We start from the raw sequence: 24,175 nt of genomic DNA, 5'->3' as shown, positions 1-24,175 counted from the left end.
CAACAAGAACAACGAGAACAACGAGAACAACGAGAACAACAACAAGAACAACAACAACAACTAGAACAACAAGAACAGCAAGAACACCAAGAACAACAAGAACAACAAGAACAACAAGAACATCAAGAACAACACCAACATGAACAACAAGAGCATCAACAACCAGAACAACAACAACAACAACATCAACAAGAACAAGAAGAACAACAAGAACAACAAGAGCAACAAGAGCAACAATAACAACAAGAACAACAAGAACAACAAGAACAAAAGAACAACAAGAACAACAAGAACAAGAACAACAACATCAACCAGAACAACAACAACATGAACAACAAGAACAACAACAGCAACAACAACAACAACGAGGACAACAAGAACAACAAGAACAAAAAGAACAACAAGAACAACGAGAACAACGAGAACAACGAGAACAACAACAAGAACAACAACAACAACTAGAACAACAAGAACAACAAGAACACCAAGAACAATAAGAACAACAAGAACAACAAGAACATCAAGAACAACACCAACATGAACAACAAGAGCATCAACTACCAGAACAACAACAACAACAACATCAACAAGAACAAAAAGAACAACAACAACATGAACAACAAGAACATCAACAACCAGAACAACAAGAACAACAACAGCAACAAGAGCAACAAGAGCAACAAGAGCAACAAGAGCAACAACGACAACAAGAACAACAAGAACATCAAGAACATCAAGAACAACAAGAACAACAACAACATGAACAACAACAACATGAACAACAAGAACATCAACAACCAGAACAACAAGAACAACAACAGCAACAAGTGCAACAAGAGCAACAAGAGCAACAAGAGCAACAAGAGCAACAAGAGCAACAAGAACAACAAGAACAACAAGAACAACAAGATCAACAAGAACAACAAGAACAACAAGAACAACAAGGACAACAACAACAATAACACCAAGAACAGCAAGGACAACAAGAACAGCAAGAACAAGAACAGCGAGAACAACAACAAGAAGAACTACATGAACAACAACAACAAGAACAACAAGAACAACAACAACAACAGGAACAACAAGAACAACAACAACAACAAGAATAACATAAACGAGAACAACAACAACAAGAAGAAGAACAACAAGAAGAACAACAAGAACAACAAGAACAGCAAGAGCAACAACAACAACAACATCAACAACAACAAGAACAACAAGAACAGCAAGAACAACAACAACAACAACCAGAACAACAACAACAACAAGAACAACAAGAACAACAACAACATGAACAACAAGAACATCAACAATCAGAACAACAAGAACAACAACAGCAACAAGAGCAACAAGAGCAACAAGAGCAACAAGAGCAACAAGAGCAACAAGAACAACAAGAACAACAAGATCAACAAGAACAACAAGAACAACAAGAACAACAACAACAACAACTAGAACAACAAGAACACCAAGAACAACAAGAACAACAAGATCAACAAGAACAACAAGAACATCAAGAACAACAACAACATGAACAACAAGAACATCAACAACCAGAACAACAACAACAACAACAACAAAAACAAAAAGAACAACAACAACATGAACAACAAGAACATCACCAACCAGAACAACAAGAACAACAAGATCAACAAGAACAACAAGAACAACAAGGACAACAACAACAATAACAAGAAGAACAGCAAGGACAACAAGAACAACAAGAACAAGAACAGCAAGAACAACAACAAGAAGAACTACATGAACAACAACAACAAGAACAACAAGAACAACAACAACAACAGGAACAACAAGAACAACAACAACAACAAGAATAACATAAACAAGAACAACAACAACAAGAAGAAGAACAACAAGAAGAACAACAAGAACAACAAGAACAACAAGAACAACAACAACATGAACAACAACAACATCAACAATCAGAACAACAAGAACAACAACAGCAACAAGAGCAACAAGAGCAACAAGAGCAACAAGAGCAACAAGAGCAACAAGAACAACAAGAACAACAAGATCAACAAGAACAACAAGAACAACAAGAACAACAAGAACAGCAAGAACAACAAGAACAAGAACAGCAAGAACAACAAGAACAACAAGAACAACAAGAACAACAAGAACAACAAGAACAACAAGAACAACATGAACAACAAGAACAACAAGAGCAACAAGAGCAACAAGAACAACAAGAACAACAAGAGCAACAAGAACAACAAGAACAACAAGGACAACAACAACAACAACAAGAACATCAAGAATAACAAGAGCAACAAGAACAAGAACAGCAAGAACAACAACAACAACAACAACAAGAACAACAAAAACAAGAACAACAACAACAACAACAACAACCGGAACAACAAGAACAACCGGAACAACAAGAACAACAAGAACAACCAGAACAACAACAACATCAACAACAACAAGAACAACAAGAACAGCAAGAACAACAACAACAACAACAAGAACAACAACAACAACAAGAACAACAAGAACAACAACAACATGAACAACAAGAACATCAACAATCATAACAACAAGAACAACAACAGCAACAAGAGCAACAAGAGCAACAAGAGCAACAAGAACAACAAGAACAACAAGAACAACAAGAACAAGAACAGGAAGAACAACAACAACAACAAGAACAACAAAAACAAGAACAACAACAAGAACAACACGAACAACAACAAGAACAACAACAACAACAAGAACAACAAGAACAACAAGAACAACAAGAACAACAAGAACAACAAGAACAACAAGAGCAACAAGAACAACAAGAACAACAAGAACAACAAGAACAACAAGAACAACAAGAACAACAAGAACAACAAGAACAACAAGAACAACAAGAACTACAACAACAACAAGGACAACAAGAACAACAGGAACAACAAGAACAACAAGAACAACAAGAACAACAAGAACAACAAGAACAACAAGAACAACAAGAACAACAAGAACAACAAGAGCAACAAGAACAACAAGAACAACAAGAACAACAAGAACAACAAGAACAACAAGAACAACAAGAACAACAAGAACAACAAGAACAACAAGAACAACAAGAACAACGAGAACAACGAGAACAACGAGAACAACGAGAACAACAAGAACAACAAGAACAACAAGAACATCAAGAACAACAACAACATCAACAACAAGAGCATCAACAACCAGAACAACAACAACAACAACATCAACAAGAACAAAAAGAACAACAACAACATGAACAACAAGAACATCAACAGCCAGAACAACAAGAACAACAACAGCAACAAGAGCAACAAGAGCAACAAGAACAACATGGACATCAACAACAATAATAACAAGAACAGCAAGGACAACAAGAACAACAAGAACAAGAACAGCAAGAACAACAACAAGAAGAACTACATGAACAACAACAACAAGAACAACAAGAACAACAACAACAACAGGAACAACAAGAACAACAACAACAACAAGAATAACATAAACAAGAACAACAACAACAAGAAGAAGAACAACAAGAAGAACAACAAGAACAACAAGAACAACAACAACAACAAGAACAACAAGAACAACAAGAACAACAAGAACAACAAGAACAACAAGAACAACAAGAACAACAATAACAACAAGAACAACAAGAACAACAAGAACAAAAGAACAACAAGAACAACAAGAACAAGAACAACAACATCAACCAGAACAACAACAACATGAACAACAAGAACAACAACAGCAACAACAACAACAACGAGGACAACAAGAACAACAAGAACAAAAAGAACAACAAGAACAACGAGAACAACGAGAACAACAACAAGAACAACAACAACAACTAGAACAACAAGAACAACAAGAACACCAAGAACAATAAGAACAACAAGAACAACAAGAACATCAAGAACAACACCAACATGAACAACAAGAGCATCAACTACCAGAACAACAACAACAACAACATCAACAAGAACAAAAAGAACAACAACAACATGAACAACAAGAACATCAACAACCAGAACAACAAGAACAACAACAGCAACAAGAGCAACAAGAGCAACAAGAGCAACAAGAGCAACAAGAGCAACAAGAGCAACAACGACAACAAGAACAACAAGAACATCAAGAACATCAAGAACAACAAGAACAACAACAACATGAACAACAACAACATGAACAACAAGAACATCAACAACCAGAACAAGAAGAACAACAACAGCAACAAGTGCAACAAGAGCAACAAGAGCAACAAGAGCAACAAGAGCAACAAGAGCAACAAGAACAACAAGAACAACAAGAACAACAAGATCAACAAGAACAACAAGAACAACAAGAACAACAAGGACAACAACAACAATAACACCAAGAACAGCAAGGACAACAAGAACAGCAAGAACAAGAACAGCGAGAACAACAACAAGAAGAACTACATGAACAACAACAACAAGAACAACAAGAACAACAACAACAACAGGAACAACAAGAACAACAACAACAACAAGAATAACATAAACGAGAACAACAACAACAAGAAGAAGAACAACAAGAAGAACAACAAGAACAACAAGAACAGCAAGAGCAACAACAACAACAACATCAACAACAACAAGAACAACAAGAACAGCAAGAACAACAACAACAACAACCAGAACAACAACAACAACAAGAACAACAAGAACAACAACAACATGAACAACAAGAACATCAACAATCAGAACAACAAGAACAACAACAGCAACAAGAGCAACAAGAGCAACAAGAGCAACAAGAGCAACAAGAACAACAAGAACAACAAGATCAACAAGAACAACAAGAACAACAAGAACAACAACAACAACAACTAGAACAACAAGAACACCAAGAACAACAAGAACAACAAGATCAACAAGAACAACAAGAACATCAAGAACAACAACAACATGAACAACAAGAACATCAACAACCAGAACAACAACAACAACAACAACAAAAACAAAAAGAACAACAACAACATGAACAACAAGAACATCACCAACCAGAACAACAAGAACAACAAGATCAACAAGAACAACAAGAACAACAAGGACAACAACAACAATAACAAGAAGAACAGCAAGGACAACAAGAACAACAAGAACAAGAACAGCAAGAACAACAACAAGAAGAACTACATGAACAACAACAACAAGAACAACAAGAACAACAACAACAACAGGAACAACAAGAACAACAACAACAACAAGAATAACATAAACAAGAACAACAACAACAAGAAGAAGAACAACAAGAAGAACAACAAGAACAACAAGAACAACAAGAACAACAACAACATGAACAACAACAACATCAACAATCAGAACAACAAGAACAACAACAGCAACAAGAGCAACAAGAGCAACAAGAGCAACAAGAGCAACAAGAGCAACAAGAACAACAAGAACAACAAGATCAACAAGAACAACAAGAACAACAAGAACAACAAGAACAGCAAGAACAACAAGAACAAGAACAGCAAGAACAACAAGAACAACAAGAACAACAAGAACAACAAGAACAACAAGAACAACAAGAACAACATGAACAACAAGAACAACAAGAGCAACAAGAGCAACAAGAACAACAAGAACAACAAGAGCAACAAGAACAACAAGAACAACAAGGACAACAACAACAACAACAAGAACATCAAGAATAACAAGAGCAACAAGAACAAGAACAGCAAGAACAACAACAACAACAACAACAAGAACAACAAAAACAAGAACAACAACAACAACAACAACAACCGGAACAACAAGAACAACCGGAACAACAAGAACAACAAGAACAACCAGAACAACAACAACATCAACAACAACAAGAACAACAAGAACAGCAAGAACAACAACAACAACAACAAGAACAACAACAACAACAAGAACAACAAGAACAACAACAACATGAACAACAAGAACATCAACAATCATAACAACAAGAACAACAACAGCAACAAGAGCAACAAGAGCAACAAGAGCAACAAGAACAACAAGAACAACAAGAACAACAAGAACAAGAACAGGAAGAACAACAACAACAACAAGAACAACAAAAACAAGAACAACAACAAGAACAACACGAACAACAACAAGAACAACAACAACAACAAGAACAACAAGAACAACAAGAACAACAAGAACAACAAGAACAACAAGAACAACAAGAGCAACAAGAACAACAAGAACAACAAGAACAACAAGAACAACAAGAACAACAAGAACAACAAGAACAACAAGAACAACAAGAACAACAAGAACTACAACAACAACAAGGACAACAAGAACAACAGGAACAACAAGAACAACAAGAACAACAAGAACAACAAGAACAACAAGAACAACAAGAACAACAAGAACAACAAGAACAACAAGAGCAACAAGAACAACAAGAACAACAAGAACAACAAGAACAACAAGAACAACAAGAACAACAAGAACAACAAGAACAACAAGAACAACAAGAACAACAAGAACAACGAGAACAACGAGAACAACGAGAACAACGAGAACAACAAGAACAACAAGAACAACAAGAACATCAAGAACAACAACAACATCAACAACAAGAGCATCAACAACCAGAACAACAACAACAACAACATCAACAAGAACAAAAAGAACAACAACAACATGAACAACAAGAACATCAACAGCCAGAACAACAAGAACAACAACAGCAACAAGAGCAACAAGAGCAACAAGAACAACATGGACATCAACAACAATAATAACAAGAACAGCAAGGACAACAAGAACAACAAGAACAAGAACAGCAAGAACAACAACAAGAAGAACTACATGAACAACAACAACAAGAACAACAAGAACAACAACAACAACAGGAACAACAAGAACAACAACAACAACAAGAATAACATAAACAAGAACAACAACAACAAGAAGAAGAACAACAAGAAGAACAACAAGAACAACAAGAACAACAACAACAACAAGAACAACAAGAACAACAAGAACAACAAGAACAACAAGAACAACAAGAACAACAAGAACAACAAGAACAACAAGAACAACAAGAACAACAAGAACAACAAGAACAACAAGAACAACAAGAACAACAAGAACAACGAGAACAACGAGAACAACGAGAACAACGAGAACAACAAGAACAACAAGAACAACAAGAACATCAAGAACAACAACAACATGAACAACAAGAGCATCAACAACCAGAACAACAACAACAACAACATCAACAAGAACAAAAAGAACAACAACAACATGAACAACAAGAACATCAACAACCAGAACAATAAGAACAACAACAGCAACAAGAGCAACAAGAGCAACAAGAGCAACAAGAGCAACAAGAGCAACAAGAACAACATGGACATCAACAACAATAATAACAAGAACAGCAAGGACAACAAGAACAACAAGAACAAGAACAGCAAGAACAACAACAAGAAGAACTACATGAACAACAACAACAAGAACAACAAGAACAACAACAACAACAGGAACAACAAGAACAACAACAACAACAAGAATAACATAAACAAGAACAACAACAACCAGAACAACAAGAACAACAACAGCAACAAGAGCAACAAGAGCAACAAGAGCAACAAGAACAACAAGAGCAACAAGAGCAACAAGAACAACAAGAACAACAAGAACATCAAGAACAACAAGAACAACAAGAACAACAAGAACAACAAGAACAACAAGAACAACAAGAACAACAAGAACAACAAGAACAACAAGAACAACAAGAACTACAACAACAACAAGGACAACAAGAACAACAAGAACAAGAAGAACAACAGGAACAACAAGAACAACAAGAACAACAAGAACAACAAGAACAACAAGAACAACAAGAACAACAAGAACAACAAGAACAACAAGAACAACAAGAACAACAAGAACAACAAGAACAACAAGAACAACAAGAACAACAAGAACAACAAGAACAGCAAGAACAACAAGAACAACAAGAACAACAAGAACAACAAGAACAACAAGAACAACAAGAACAACAAGAACAACAAGAACAACAAGAACAACAAGAACAACAAGAACAACAAGAACAACAAGAACAACAAGAACAACATGAACAACAAGAACAACAAGAACAACAAGAACAACGAGAACAACGAGAACAACGAGAACAACGAGAACAACGAGAACAACAAGAACAACAAGAACAACAAGAACATCAAGAACAACAACAACATGAACAACAAGAGCATCAACAACAAGAACAACAAGAACAACAAGAACAACGAGAACAACGAGAACAACGAGAACAACGAGAACAACGAGAACGACGAGAACGACGAGAACGACGAGAACGACGAGAACAACGAGAGCAACGAGAACAACAAGAACAACAAGAGCAACAAGAACAACAAGAACAACAAGAACAACGAGAACAACAAGAACAACAAGAACAACAAGAACAACGAGAACAACAAGAACAACAAGAACAAGAACAGGAAGAACAACAACAAGAACAACACGAACAACAACAAGAACAACAACAACAACAAGAACAACAAGAACAACAAGAACAACAAGAACAACAAGAACAACAAGAACAACAAGAACAACAAGAACAACAAGAACAACAAGAACAACAAGAACAACAAGAACAACAAGAACAACAAGAACAACAAGAACAACAAGAACAACAAGAACAACAAGAACAACAAGAACAACAAGAACAACAAGAACAACAAGAACAACAAGAACAACAAGAACAACAAGAACAACAAGAACAACAAGAACAACAAGAACAACAAGAACAACAAGAACAACAAGAACAACAAGAACAACAAGAACAACAAGAACAACAAGAACAACAAGAACAACAAGAACAACAAGAACAACAAGAACAACAAGAGCAACAAGAACAAGAACAGCAAGAACAACAACAACAACAACAACAAGAACAACAGGAACAACAACAGCAAGAACAACAAGAACAACAAGAACAACAAGAACAACAAGAACAACAAGAGCAACAAGAACAACAAGAACAAGAACAACAACATCTACCAGAACCACAACAACATGAACAGCAAGAACAAGAACAACAACAACAACAACAAGAACAACGACAACAAGAACATTGGGAACAAGAACAGCAAGAACAACAAGGACAAAAAGAATAACAAGAACAAGAAGAACAACAAGAACAACAAGAACAACAAGAACAACAAGAACAACAAGAACAACGAGAACAACGAGAACAACGAGAACAACGAGAACAACGAGAACAACGAGAACAACGAGAACAACGAGAACAACGAGAACAACGAGAACAACAAGAACAACCAGAACAGCAAGAAGAACAACAAGAACAACAAGAACAACAAGAACAACAAGATCAACAATAACAACAAGAACAACAAGAACAACAAGAACAACAAGAACAACAAGAACAACAAGAACAACAAGAACTACAACAATAACAAGGACAGCAACAACAACTACAACAAGAACAGCAAGAACAACAACAAGAACAACAAGAACAACAACAAGAACAACAAGAACAACAAGATCAACAAAAACAACATCTACAACAAGAACAGCAAGAACAACAACAACAACAACAAGAACAACAAGAACAGAAAGAACAACAAGGACAACAAGAACAAGAACAGCAAGAGCAACAACAACAAGAACCGCATGAACAACAACAACAAGAACAACAAGAACAACAACAAGAACAACAAGAGCAACAAGAACAACAAGAGCAACAAGAACAACAAGAACAACAAGAAAAACAAGAACAAGAACAACAACATCAACCAGAACAACAACAACATGAACAACAAGAACAACAACAGCAACAACAACAACAGGGACAACAAGAACAACAAGAGCAAAAAGAACAACACGAACAACGAGAACAACGAGAACAACGGGAACAACGAGAACAACAACAAGAACAACAACAACAACAACAACTAGAACAACAAGAACAACAAGAACACCAAGAACACCCAGAACAAAAAGAACAACAAGAACAACAAGAACAACAAGAACATCAAGAACAACAACAACATGAACAACAAGAACATCAACAACCAGAACAACAAGAACAACAACAGCAACAAGAGCAACAAAAGCAACAAGAGCAACAAGAACGACAAGAACAACAAGAACAACAAGATCAACAAGAGCAACAAGAGCAACAAGAACAACAAGAACAACAAGAACAACAAGAACAACAAGAACAAGAACAGCAAGAAAAACAACAAAAATAAGAACAACAAGAACAACAAGAACAAGAACAGCAAGAAAAACAACAAAAATAAGAACAACAAGAACAACAAGAACAACAAGAACAACAAGAACAACAAGAACAACAAGAACAACAAGAACAACAAGAACAACAAGAACAACAAGAACAACAAGAACAACAAGAACAACAAGAACAACAAGAACAACAAGAACAACAAGAACAACAAGAACAACAAGAACAACAAGAACAACAAGAACAACAAGAACAACAAGAACAACAAGAACAACAAGAACAACAAGAACAACAAGAACAACAAGAACAACAAGAACAACAAGAACAACAAGAACAACAAGAACAACAAGAACAACAAGAACAACAAGAACAACAAGAACAACAAGAACAACAAGAACAACAAGAACAACAAGAACAACAAGAACAACAAGAACAACAAGAACAACAAGAACAACAAGAACAACAAGAACAACAAGAACAACAAGAACAACAAGAACAACAAGAACAACAAGAACAGCAAGAACAACAAGAACAACAAGAACAACAAGAACAACAAGAACAACAAGAACAACAAGAACAACAAGAACAACAAGAACAACAAGAACAACAAGAACAACAAGAACAACAAGAACAACAAGAACAACGAGAACAACGAGAACAACGAGAACAACGAGAACAACGAGAACAACAAGAACAACAAGAGCAACAAGAACATCAAGAACAACAACAACATGAACAACAAGAGCATCAACAACAAGAACAACAAGAACAACAAGAACAACGAGAACAACGAGAACAACGAGAACAACGAGAACAACGAGAACGACGAGAACGACGAGAACGACGAGAACGACGAGAACAACGAGAGCAACGAGAACAACAAGAACAACAAGAGCAACAAGAACAACAAGAACAACAAGAACAACGAGAACAACAAGAACAACAAGAACAACAAGAACAACGAGAACAACAAGAACAACAAGAACAAGAACAGGAAGAACAACAACAACAACAACAAGAACAACAAAAACAAGAACAACAACAAGAACAACACGAACAACAACAAGAACAACAACAACAACAAGAACAACAAGAACAACAAGAACAACAAGAACAACAAGAACAACAAGAACAACAAGAACAACAAGAACAACAAGAACAACAAGAACAACAAGAACAACAAGAACAACAAGAACAACAAGAACAACAAGAACAACAAGAACAACAAGAACAACAAGAACAACAAGAACAACAAGAACAACAAGAACAACAAGAACAACAAGAACAACAAGAACAACAAGAACAACAAGAACAACAAGAACAACAAGAACAACAAGAGCAACAAGAACAAGAACAGCAAGAACAACAACAACAACAACAACAAGAACAACAGGAACAACAACAGCAAGAACAACAAGAACAACAAGAACAACAAGAACAACAAGAACAACAAGAGCAACAAGAACAACAAGAACAAGAACAACAACATCTACCAGAACCACAACAACATGAACAGCAAGAACAAGAACAACAACAACAACAACAAGAACAACGACAACAAGAACATTGGGAACAAGAACAGCAAGAACAACAAGGACAAAAAGAATAACAAGAACAAGAAGAACAACAAGAACAACAAGAACAACAAGAACAACAAGAACAACAAGAACAACGAGAACAACGAGAACAACGAGAACAACGAGAACAACGAGAACAACGAGAACAACGAGAACAACGAGAACAACGAGAACAACGAGAACAACAAGAACAACCAGAACAGCAAGAAGAACAACAAGAACAACAAGAACAACAAGAACAACAAGATCAACAATAACAACAAGAACAACAAGAACAACAAGAACAACAAGAACAACAAGAACAACAAGAACAACAAGAACTACAACAATAACAAGGACAGCAACAACAACTACAACAAGAACAGCAAGAACAACAACAAGAACAACAAGAACAACAACAAGAACAACAAGAACAACAAGATCAACAAAAACAACATCTACAACAAGAACAGCAAGAACAACAACAACAACAACAAGAACAACAAGAACAGAAAGAACAACAAGGACAACAAGAACAAGAACAGCAAGAGCAACAACAACAAGAACCGCATGAACAACAACAACAAGAACAACAAGAACAACAACAAGAACAACAAGAGCAACAAGAACAACAAGAGCAACAAGAACAACAAGAACAACAAGAAAAACAAGAACAAGAACAACAACATCAACCAGAACAACAACAACATGAACAACAAGAACAACAACAGCAACAACAACAACAGGGACAACAAGAACAACAAGAGCAAAAAGAACAACACGAACAACGAGAACAACGAGAACAACGGGAACAACGAGAACAACAACAAGAACAACAACAACAACAACAACTAGAACAACAAGAACAACAAGAACACCAAGAACACCCAGAACAAAAAGAACAACAAGAACAACAAGAACAACAAGAACATCAAGAACAACAACAACATGAACAACAAGAACATCAACAACCAGAACAACAAGAACAACAACAGCAACAAGAGCAACAAAAGCAACAAGAGCAACAAGAACGACAAGAACAACAAGAACAACAAGATCAACAAGAGCAACAAGAGCAACAAGAACAACAAGAACAACAAGAACAACAAGAACAACAAGAACAAGAACAGCAAGAAAAACAACAAAAATAAGAACAACAAGAACAACAAGAACAAGAACAGCAAGAAAAACAACAAAAATAAGAACAACAAGAACAACAAGAACAACAAGAACAACAAGAACAACAAGAACAACAAGAACAACAAGAACAACAAGAACAACAAGAACAACAAGAACAACAAGAACAACAAGAACAACAAGAACAACAAGAACAACAAGAACTACAACAATAACAAGGACAACAACTACAACTACAACAAGAACAGCAAGAACAACAACAACAACAAGAACAACAACAAGAACAACAAGAACAACAAGATCAACAAAAACAACAACTACAACAAGAACAGCAAGAACAACAACAACAAGAAGAACAACAAGAACAGAAAGAACAACAAGGACAACAAGAACAAGAACAGCAAGAGCAACAACAACAAGAACCACATGAACAACAACAACAAGATCAACAAGAACAACAACAACAACAGGAACAACAAGAACCACAACGACAAGAACAACAACAACAAGAACAACAAAAACAAGAACAACAAGAACAACAACAAGAACAACAAGAGCAACAAGAACAACAAGAGCAACAAGAACAACAAGAGCAACAAGAGCAACAAGAACAACAAGATCAACAAGAACAACAAGCACAACAAGAACAACAAGGACAACAACAACAAGAACAACAAGGACAACAACAACAACACGGACAACTAGAACAACAACAAGAAGAACAACAAGAACAACATGAACAGCGAAAACAACAAGAACAACAAGAACAACAAGAACAACAAGAACAACAAGAACAACAAGAACAACAAGAACAACAAGAACAACAAGAACAACAAGAACAACAAGAACAACAAGAACAACAAGAACAACAAGAACAACAAGAACAACAAGAACAACAAGAACAACAAGAACAACAAGAACAACAAGAACAACAAGAACAACAAGAACAACAAGAACAACAAGAACAACAAGAACAACAAGAACAACAAGAACAACAAGAACAACAAGAACAACAAGAACAACAAGAACAACAAGAACAACAAGAACAACAAGAACAACAAGAGCAACAAGAACAAGAACAGCAAGAACAACAACAACAACAACAACAAGAACAACAGGAACAACAACAGCAAGAACAACAAGAACAACAAGAACAACAAGAACAACAAGAACAACAAGAGCAACAAGAACAACAAGAACAAGAACAACAACATCTACCAGAACCACAACAACATGAACAGCAAGAACAAGAACAACAACAACAACAACAAGAACAACGACAACAAGAACATTGGGAACAAGAACAGCAAGAACAACAAGGACAAAAAGAATAACAAGAACAAGAAGAACAACAAGAACAACAAGAACAACAAGAACAACAAGAACAACAAGAACAACGAGAACAACGAGAACAACGAGAACAACGAGAACAACGAGAACAACGAGAACAACGAGAACAACGAGAACAACGAGAACAACGAGAACAACAAGAACAACCAGAACAGCAAGAAGAACAACAAGAACAACAAGAACAACAAGAACAACAAGATCAACAATAACAACAAGAACAACAAGAACAACAAGAACAACAAGAACAACAAGAACAACAAGAACAACAAGAACTACAACAATAACAAGGACAGCAACAACAACTACAACAAGAACAGCAAGAACAACAACAAGAACAACAAGAACAACAACAAGAACAACAAGAACAACAAGATCAACAAAAACAACATCTACAACAAGAACAGCAAGAACAACAACAACAACAACAAGAACAACAAGAACAGAAAGAACAACAAGGACAACAAGAACAAGAACAGCAAGAGCAACAACAACAAGAACCGCATGAACAACAACAACAAGAACAACAAGAACAACAACAAGAACAACAAGAGCAACAAGAACAACAAGAGCAACAAGAACAACAAGAACAACAAGAAAAACAAGAACAAGAACAACAACATCAACCAGAACAACAACAACATGAACAACAAGAACAACAACAGCAACAACAACAACAGGGACAACAAGAACAACAAGAGCAAAAAGAACAACACGAACAACGAGAACAACGAGAACAACGGGAACAACGAGAACAACAACAAGAACAACAACAACAACAACAACTAGAACAACAAGAACAACAAGAACACCAAGAACACCCAGAACAAAAAGAACAACAAGAACAACAAGAACAACAAGAACATCAAGAACAACAACAACATGAACAACAAGAACATCAACAACCAGAACAACAAGAACAACAACAGCAACAAGAGCAACAAAAGCAACAAGAGCAACAAGAACGACAAGAACAACAAGAACAACAAGATCAACAAGAGCAACAAGAGCAACAAGAACAACAAGAACAACAAGAACAACAAGAACAACAAGAACAAGAACAGCAAGAAAAACAACAAAAATAAGAACAACAAGAACAACAAGAACAACAAGAACAACAAGAACAACAAGAACAACAAGAACAACAAGAACAACAAGAACAACAAGAACAACAAGAACAACAAGAACAACAAGAACAACAAGAACTACAACAATAACAAGGACAACAACTACAACTACAACAAGAACAGCAAGAACAACAACAACAACAAGAACAACAACAAGAACAACAAGAACAACAAGATCAACAAAAACAACAACTACAACAAGAACAGCAAGAACAACAACAACAAGAAGAACAACAAGAACAGAAAGAACAACAAGGACAACAAGAACAAGAACAGCAAGAGCAACAACAACAAGAACCACATGAACAACAACAACAAGATCAACAAGAACAACAACAACAACAGGAACAACAAGAACCACAACGACAAGAACAACAACAACAAGAACAACAAAAACAAGAACAACAAGAACAACAACAAGAACAACAAGAGCAACAAGAACAACAAGAGCAACAAGAACAACAAGAGCAACAAGAGCAACAAGAACAACAAGATCAACAAGAACAACAAGCACAACAAGAACAACAAGGACAACAACAACAAGAACAACAAGGACAACAACAACAACACGGACAACTAGAACAACAACAAGAAGAACAACAAGAACAACATGAACAGCGAAAACAACAAGAACAACAAGAACAACAAGAACAACAAGAACAACAAGAACAACAAGAACAACAAGAACAACAAGAACAACAAGAACAACAAGAACAACAAGAACAACAAGAACAACAAGAACAACAAGAACAACAAGAACAACAAGAACAACAAGAACAACAAGAACAACAAGAACAACAAGAACAACAAGAACAACAAGAACAACAAGAACAACAAGAACAACAAGAACAACAAGAACAACAAGAACAACAAGAACAACAAGAACAACAAGAACAACAAGAACAACAAGAGCAACAAGAACAAGAACAGCAAGAACAACAACATCAACAACAACAAGAACAACAGGAACAACAACAGCAAGAACAACAAGAACAACAAGAACAACAAGAACAACAAGAACAACAAGAACAACAAGAGCAACAAGAACAACAAGAACAAGAACAACAACATCTACCAGAACCACAACAACATGAACAGCAAGAACAAGAACAACAACAACAACAACAAGAACAACGACAACAAGAACATTGGGAACAAGAACAGCAAGAACAACAAGGACAAAAAGAATAACAAGAACAAGAAGAACAACAAGAACAACAAGAACAACAAGAACAACAAGAACAACAAGAACAACGAGAACAACGAGAACAACGAGAACAACGAGAACAACGAGAACAACGAGAACAACGAGAACAACGAGAACAACGAGAACAACGAGAACAACAAGAACAACCAGAACAGCAAGAAGAACAACAAGAACAACAAGAACAACAAGAACAACAAGATCAACAATAACAACAAGAACAACAAGAACAACAAGAACAACAAGAACAACAAGAACAACAAGAACAACAAGAACAACAAGAACAACAAGAACTACAACAATAACAAGGACAGCAACAACAACTACAACAAGAACAGCAAGAACAACAACAAGAACAACAAGAACAACAACAAGAACAACAAGAACAACAAGATCAACAAAAACAACATCTACAACAAGAACAGCAAGAACAACAACAACAACAACAAGAACAACAAGAACAGAAAGAACAACAAGGACAACAAGAACAAGAACAGCAAGAGCAACAACAACAAGAACCGCATGAACAACAACAACAAGAACAACAAGAACAACAACAAGAACAACAAGAGCAACAAGAACAACAAGAGCAACAAGAACAACAAGAACAACAAGAAAAACAAGAACAAGAACAACAACATCAACCAGAACAACAACAACATGAACAACAAGAACAACAACAGCAACAACAACAACAGGGACAACAAGAACAACAAGAGCAAAAAGAACAACACGAACAACGAGAACAACGAGAACAACGGGAACAACGAGAACAACAACAAGAACAACAACAACAACAACAACTAGAACAACAAGAACAACAAGAACACCAAGAACACCCAGAACAAAAAGAACAACAAGAACAACAAGAACAACAAGAACATCAAGAACAACAACAACATGAACAACAAGAACATCAACAACCAGAACAACAAGAACAACAACAGCAACAAGAGCAACAAAAGCAACAAGAGCAACAAGAACGACAAGAACAACAAGAACAACAAGATCAACAAGAGCAACAAGAGCAACAAGAACAACAAGAACAACAAGAACAACAAGAACAACAAGAACAAGAACAGCAAGAAAAACAACAAAAATAAGAACAACAAGAACAACAAGAACAACAAGAACAACAAGAACAACAAGAACAACAAGAACAACAAGAACAACAAGAACAACAAGAACAACAAGAACAACAAGAACAACAAGAACAACAAGAACTACAACAATAACAAGGACAACAACTACAACTACAACAAGAACAGCAAGAACAACAACAACAACAAGAACAACAACAAGAACAACAAGAACAACAAGATCAACAAAAACAACAACTACAACAAGAACAGCAAGAACAACAACAACAAGAAGAACAACAAGAACAGAAAGAACAACAAGGACAACAAGAACAAGAACAGCAAGAGCAACAACAACAAGAACCACATGAACAACAACAACAAGAACAACAAGAACAACAACAACAACAGGAACAACAAGAACCACAACGACAAGAACAACAACAACAAGAACAACAAAAACAAGAACAACAAGAACAACAACAAGAACAACAAAAGCAACAAGAACAACAAGAGCAACAAGAACAACAAGAGCAACAAGAGCAACAAGAACAACAAGATCAACAAGAACAACAAGCACAACAAGAACAACAAGGACAACAACAACAAGAACAACAAGGACAACAACAACAACACGGACAACTAGAACAACAACAAGAAGAACAACAAGAACAACATGAACAGCGAAAACAACAAGAACAACAAGAACAACAAGAACAACAAGAACAACAAGAACAACAAGAACAAGAACAGGAAGGACAACAACAACAACAAGAACAACAAAAACAAGAACAACAACAAGAACAACACGAACAACAACAAGAACAACAACAACAAGAACAACAAGAACAACAAGAACAACAACAACAACAAGAACAACAAGAACAACAAGAACAACAAGAGCAACAAGAACAAGAACAGCAAGAACAACAACAACAAGAACAGCAAGAACAACAACAACAACAACAACAACAAGAACAACAGGAACAACAACAGCAAGAACAACAAGAACATCAAGAACAACAACAACAAGAACAACAACAACAACAACAAGAACATCAAGAACAACAAGAGCAACAAGAACAACAACAACAAGAACATCAAGAACAACAAGAGCAACAAGAACAAGAACAGCAAGAACAACAACATCAACAACAAGAACAACAAAAACAAGAACAACAACAGCAACAAGAATAACAAAAACAAGAACAACAACAAGAACAACACGAACCACAACAAGAACAACAAGAACAACACGAACCACAACAAGAAGATCAACAAGAACAACAAGGACAACAACAACAAGAACAACAAGATCAACATGAACAGAAAGAACAGCAAGAACAACAAGAACAACAAGAACAACAAGAACACCAAGAACAACAAGAACAACAAGAACAACAAGAACATCAAGAACAACAACAACATGAACAACAAGAACATCAACAACCAGAACAACAAGAACAACAACAGCAACAAGAGCAACAAGAGCAACAAGAGCAACAAGAGCAACAAGAGCAGCAAGAGCAACAAGAGCAACGAGATCAACGAGAACAACGAGAACAACGAGAACAACGAGAACAACAAATACAAGGACAACTAGAACAACAACAAGAAGAACAACAAGAACAACATGAACAACAAGAACAATAAGAACAACAAGAACAACAAGAACAACAAGACCAACAAGAACAACAAGAACAACAAGAACAATAAGAACAACAAGAACAACAAGAACAACAACAAGATCAACAAGAACAAGTACAACAAGGTCAACAAGAACAACAAGAACAAGTACAACAAGATCAACAAGAACAACAGCAACATGAACAACAAGAAAAACAAGAACAACAAGAACAACAAGAACAACAAGAAAAACAAGAACAACAAGAACAACAAGAACAACAAGAACAACAAGAACAACAAGAACAACAAGAACAACAAGAACAACAGGAACAACAAGAACAACAAGAACAACAAGAACAACAAGAACAACAACAACAATAACAACAACAAGAACAACAAGAACAACAAGAGCAACAAGAACAACAAGAACAACAAGAACAACAAGAACAACAAGAACAACAAGAACAACAAGAACAACAAGAACAACAAGAACAACATGACCAGCAAGAACAACAAGAACAACAAGAACAAGAACAGCAAGAAAAACAACAACAACGACAACAAAAATAAGAACAACAACAACAACAAGAACAACAACATGAACAACCGGAACAACAAGAACACCAAGAACAACAAGAACAACAACAACAACAAGAACAACAAAAACAAGAACAACAACAACAACAAGAACAACCGGAACAACAAGAACAACAAGAACAACCAGAACAACAACAACAAGAACAAGAACAACAAGAACATCAACAACCAGAACAACAACAGCAACAAGAGCAACAAGAGCAACAAGAGCAACAAGAGCAACAAGAGCAACAAGAGCAACAAGAGCAACAAGAGCAACAAGAACAACAAGAATAACAAGAACAACAACAACAACAACAACAACAACAACAACTAGAACAACAAGAACAACAAGAACAACAAGAACAACAAGAACAACAAGAACAACAAGAACAACAAGAACAACAAGAACAACAAGAACAACAAGAACAACAAGAACAACAAGAACAACAAGAACAACAAGAACAACAAGAACAACAAGAACAACAAGAACAACAAGAACAACAAGAACAACAAGAGCAACAAGAACAACAAGAACAACAAGGACAACAACAACAACAACAACAAGAACGTCAAGAACAACAAAAGCAACAAGAACAAGAACAGCAAGAACAACAACAACAACAACAACAAGAACAACAAAAACAAGAACAACAACAACAACAAGAACAACCGGAACAACAAGAACAACAAGAACAACCAGAACAACAACAACAAGAACAAGAACAACAAGAACATCAACAACCAGAACAACAACAGCAACAAGAGCAACAAGAGCAACAAGAGCAACAAGAGCAACAAGAGCAACAAGAGCAACAAGAGCAACAAGAGCAACAAGAACAACAAGAATAACAAGAACAACAACAACAACAACAACAACTAGAACAACAAGAACAACAAGAACACCAAGAACAACAAGAACAACAAGATCAACAAGAACAACAAGAACATCAAGAACAACAACAACATGAACAACAAGAACAACAACACCAACAACAACAAGAACAAAAAGAACAACAACAACATGAACAACAAGAACATCAACAACCAGAACAGCAAGAACAACAACAGCAACAAGAGCAACAAGAGCAACAAGAGCAACAAGAACAACAAGAACAACAACGACAACAAGAACAACAAGAACAACAAGAACAACAACAACAACAGGAACAACAAGAACAACAACAACAACAAGAATAACATAAACGAGTACAACAATAACAAGAAGAAGAACAACAAGAAGAACAACAAGAACAACAAGAACAGCAAGAGCAACAACAACAACAACATCAACAACAACAAGAACAACAAGAACAGCAAGAACAACAACAACAACAACCAGAACAACAACAACAACAAGAACAACAAGAACAACAACAACATGAACAACAAGAACATCAACAATCAGAACAACAAGAACAACAACAGCAACAAGAGCAACAAGAGCAACAAGAGCAACAAGAGTAACAAGAACAACAAGAACAATAAGAACAACAAGAACGACAAGAACAACAAGAACAACAAGAACAACAAGAACAACAAGAACAACAAGAACAATAAGAACAACAAGAACAACAAGAACAACAACAAGATCAACAAGAACAAGTACAACAAGATCAACAAGATCAACAAGAACAAGTACAACAAGATCAACAAGAACAACAGCAACATGAACAACAAGAAAAACAAGAACAACAAGAACAACAAGAACAACAAGAAAAACAAGAACAACAAGAACAACAAGAACAACAAGAACAACAAGAACAACAAGAACAACAAGAACAACAGGAACAACAAGAACAACAAGAACAACAAGAACAACAAGAACAACAAGAACAACAACAACAATAACAACAACAAGAACAACAAGAACAACAAGAGCAACAAGAACAACAAGAACAACAAGAACAACGAGAACAACAAGGACAACAAGAACAACAAGAACAACAAGAACAACAAGAACAACAAGAACAACAAGAACAACAAGAACAACAAGAACAACAGGAACAACAAGAACAACAAGAACAACAAGAACAACAAGAACAACAACAACAATAACAACAACTAGAACAACAAGAACACCAAGAACAACAAGAACAACAAGATCAACAAGAACAACAAGAACATCAAGAACAGCAACAACATGAACAACAAGAACATCAACAACCAGAACAACAACAACAACAACAAAAACAAAAAGAACAACAACAACATGAACAACAAGAACATCACCAACCAGAACAACAAGAACAACAAGATCAACAAGAACAACAAGAACAACAAGGACAACAACAACAATAACAACAAGAACAGCAAGGACAACAAGAACAACAAGAACAAGAACAGCAAGAACAACAACAAGAAGAACTACATGAACAACAACAACAAGAACAACAAGAACAACAACAACAACAGGAACAACAAGAACAACAACAACAACAAGAATAACATAAACAAGAACAACAACAACAAGAAGAAGAACAACAAGAAGAACAACAAGAACAACAAGAACAACAAGAACAACAACAACATGAACAACAAGAACATCAACAATCAGAACAACAAGAACAACAACAGCAACAAGAGCAACAAGAGCAACAAGAGCAACAAGAGCAACAAGAACAACAAGAACAACAAGATCAACAAGAACAACAAGAACAACAAGAACAACAAGAACAGCAAGAACAACAAGAACAAGAACAGCAAGAACAACAAGAACAACAAGAACAACAAGAACAACAAGAACAACAAGAGCAACATGAACAACAAGAACAACAAGAGCAACAAGAACAACAAGAACAACAAGAACAATAAGAACAACTAGAACAACAAGAGCAACAAGAACAACAAGAACAACAAGGACAACAACAACAACAACAACAACAACAACAAGAATAACAAGAGCAACAAGAACAAGAACAGCAAGAACAACAACAACAACAACAACAAGAACAACAAAAACAAGAACAACAACAACAACAACAACAACCGGAACAACAAGAACAACCGGAACAACAAGAACAACAAGAACAACCAGAACAACAACAACATCAACAACAACAAGAACAACAAGAACAGCAAGAACAACAACAAAAACAACCAGAACAACAACAACAACAACAAGAACAACAAGAACAACAACAACATGAACAACAAGAACATCAACAATCAGAACAACAAGAACAACAACAGCAACAACAACAACAGGGACAACAAGAACAACAAGAGCAAAAAGAACAACACGAACAACGAGAACAACGAGAACAACGGGAACAACGAGAACAACGAGAACAACGAGAACAACGAGAACAACGAGAACAACGAGAACAACGAGAACAACGAGAACAACAAGAACAACAAGAACAACGAGAACAACGAGAACAACGAGAACAACGAGAACAACGAGAACAACGAGAACAACGAGAACAACGAGAACAACGAGAACAACGAGAACAACAAGAACAACCAGAACAGCAAGAAGAACAACAAGAACAACAAGAACAACAAGAACAACAAGATCAACAATAACAACAAGAACAACAAGAACAACAAGAACAACAAGAACAACAAGAACAACAAGAACAACAAGAACTACAACAATAACAAGGACAGCAACAACAACTACAACAAGAACAGCAAGAACAACAACAAGAACAACAAGAACAACAACAAGAACAACAAGAACAACAAGATCAACAAAAACAACATCTACAACAAGAACAGCAAGAACAACAACAACAACAACAAGAACAACAAGAACAGAAAGAACAACAAGGACAACAAGAACAAGAACAGCAAGAGCAACAACAACAAGAACCGCATGAACAACAACAACAAGAACAACAAGAACAACAACAAGAACAACAAGAGCAACAAGAACAACAAGAGCAACAAGAACAACAAGAACAACAAGAAAAACAAGAACAAGAACAACAACATCAACCAGAACAACAACAACATGAACAACAAGAACAACAACAGCAACAACAACAACAGGGACAACAAGAACAACAAGAGCAAAAAGAACAACACGAACAACGAGAACAACGAGAACAACGGGAACAACGAGAACAACAACAAGAACAACAACAACAACAACAACTAGAACAACAAGAACAACAAGAACACCAAGAACACCCAGAACAAAAAGAACAACAAGAACAACAAGAACAACAAGAACATCAAGAACAACAACAACATGAACAACAAGAACATCAACAACCAGAACAACAAGAACAACAACAGCAACAAGAGCAACAAAAGCAACAA

The sequence above is a fragment of the Megalopta genalis genome, unplaced genomic scaffold (genome assembly GCF_051020955.1).
Source record: "Megalopta genalis isolate 19385.01 unplaced genomic scaffold, iyMegGena1_principal scaffold0031, whole genome shotgun sequence".
In the NCBI taxonomy this organism is placed as follows: Eukaryota; Metazoa; Arthropoda; class Insecta; order Hymenoptera; family Halictidae; genus Megalopta; species Megalopta genalis.
The sequence above is the reverse complement of the archived record's forward strand: the minus strand, read 5'-3'. Positions refer to the sequence as shown.